Raw genomic sequence first — 2,618 nt, 5'->3', positions numbered from 1 at the left:
TTTTCAATGTGGATACTACTTGATACTAGGTACATGCCAGCATAATTATTTTTGCGGCTCACTCATTGCTTTGAGAGCAGAGGTCATACTTTTTTTTTTTTTACTTTTTCTACCTTGTATGTCCCCAGTTATCTGCTAAAGCCGTGAGTAACCCACCGGAATAAGTATATAGTTACTTGTTCGACACACTATATTACTATAAAAAACATAAAATAGCTTTCGTTTCTCTTGGCTTTAGTAGTTAAACGGTCTCAAAGTCGATGATTTTTTTTAAAAATGGCCAAGTTTAGAGACCAATAATATTGATCGCGACGGGTCAACAACTTTGGGACACAGCTGCAGTTATAGTCCGTGCGGTGGTTTTTAGTCGAGGTTAGAAACATATGGCAACTAGTTTTAATTACGCAGTCTAATATAATTTGAAAAAAAAAAAAAAGAATCACAGTTTGAGGCCAATTACTCTAAAACACCTGAGTCAATAACTTAGAGCAAGAGCTGTAATTACACTCTACGAGGTGTAGTTTTAGACCAATGTCGGAAAACCATGAGATCTAATCATCTTACTTAATTTAACGCTCTCAGAAATGATGATTTCAGTATAAAAGAGCCTTTTCCCACTAGTTTATATGCGTGCTACTCAAAATATTATGAGCTCAAACTCACATAAATACTAGAAGACAAATGTACTTCAAGCTCTAAAATCTTCATGCTTCCAGTGTAATAAAATTTTCTGCAACCTTTACCACAACATGGAAATTTGTCTCACAAAGCTGATACACTTATGCTAGATACACTTATAGCTGATACACTTATGCTAATAGATACATTTATGCTAGAATGTATCTATTATCAAGTAGTATCCACATTTAAAAGATTTGGCTTGGCTCACTTATTGCTTTTGAAGCAAAGCAATCATATATTTAGCTCTTTTTTTCACGACCTTAACTGTGACCTCTACTCGAGGGCCAATAAGTCAAATTTGAGAGGAAAGAAGCTTCACGTTTTATTATCACAACACTAGTAACATAACCTGAAAGTTGCACTAAAATTGAAGGTGTCAACTATCTGGCCTCCATTCACTTTGTATAGCATTCGAAAAAAAAAAATAACTCTTAAGTGTCCCCCATGGTACTCAAAATATGGATTTTTCAATTTTCAATTAGTATACCAGGGTATCAAAACCCGTAAATGCGTTAAAATTTGAAAATATTTCAGGAACCAATGAGTATTTTATTAACTAGACTTATTAAAAAGTTCGAGGAAAATCATAAAACACTAAAAATAAATAAATAAATAAACTTAACTTAAAAAATACTGTGTATCATGGCTTTTTTTTTGCTTCCAGAAGAAACAAAATTTATAGGCACGAAAAAAAAAAATTCTTCGCAGGCAGATCAAATTTCCCACAGACCTGTGCCGGTTCACATCATTAAGACGAGCGTTTGAAAATCTCTATGCTAATTCATAATAGTTCCTTTGATGACGTAATAAAGAATAACTGTATTAAGGTAAACAAAAAGTTTCATACATACTGTTTTAAACATAAAAGGAATATTTTGTCACCAGTTATACCTAAAAAAAACTTACCTAAAAAACTTTACAGCCAGATTCCAGTGAAAAGGTATATGAGTGAATAAGAAAAAATAGTAGCGAAATGCGAACACATGATAAGTCAGAAAAGGACGAAGCAAAAGATTGACCTTTTATTTTTGCTAAAAAAAATCAGAAGCTGTAAATTGAAACCCAAAGACATATTTTTGACTTTTCTTTCAAATTCCATCAGTTTTCATATTTCAAGTAATATAGCCCGAGGAATTCACTTTCGAAACGTAGAAGTGAATTCCAAAGGCTATGTTGATACATAGCGCTTTTATGTACTTCCTTATCCTTTCTTCTGTGTGTATATATATGTATCCATCTTGCAGTTCTTGAATAGTTCTTGTTCATATAAAATGTAATTCTGGGACTGGCCAACCGCAAGGAATATATATATATATAGAGCTCATAAAAATACTAAATTTTATTAGAAATCAATGTTTTTCAAAAAACGAAAAAAAAAAACTGCAGAAAAAAATGTTGGAAAGCAACTGAGAATTTTCACACTAATTTCGTAGTATTCCTAAACGCTTTTTACATGTGTGTGCCACCAGATGCTACAGCAATCAGGAGGAGGTTTCAAAAACATGCTTTAATAATTATTTTGTTTTCCAATTAATTTCTTTCTCATAATCGGAAAAACTAGTTTCATACCTCATTCCAAAGGAATTCTACTTTTTATCTGTAAAAATTATTACAAAATTCTGGCCAGTAAAAAGATTGTTATATTCACTGATGACTCTTGTAAATTTATAATAATTGTACTTGAATGATTTCAAATTGTGTTATTTTTACTTGCCAGTGTGTTTTGCTAGTATTACTAAACGTTTTTTGCCCAAGTATAAAAAAAACCAACGAAGAAACATTGAGCGAAAGACATTGATGTTGAAAGAAACATCGCCCCTAATACATAAAAATTTTCACAAAAACGTAGATATTCTGAAAACATAGAAATAGCTACGCTGCTCTTCAAGTCTTTTTTTCGCACTGCTTTTAAGGCTCGGTTTTTCTTCTCCAAAGTC

The sequence above is a fragment of the Uloborus diversus genome, chromosome 5, assembly GCF_026930045.1.
Source record: "Uloborus diversus isolate 005 chromosome 5, Udiv.v.3.1, whole genome shotgun sequence".
Classification (NCBI taxonomy): domain Eukaryota; kingdom Metazoa; phylum Arthropoda; class Arachnida; order Araneae; family Uloboridae; genus Uloborus; species Uloborus diversus.
The sequence above is the reverse complement of the archived record's forward strand: the minus strand, read 5'-3'. Positions refer to the sequence as shown.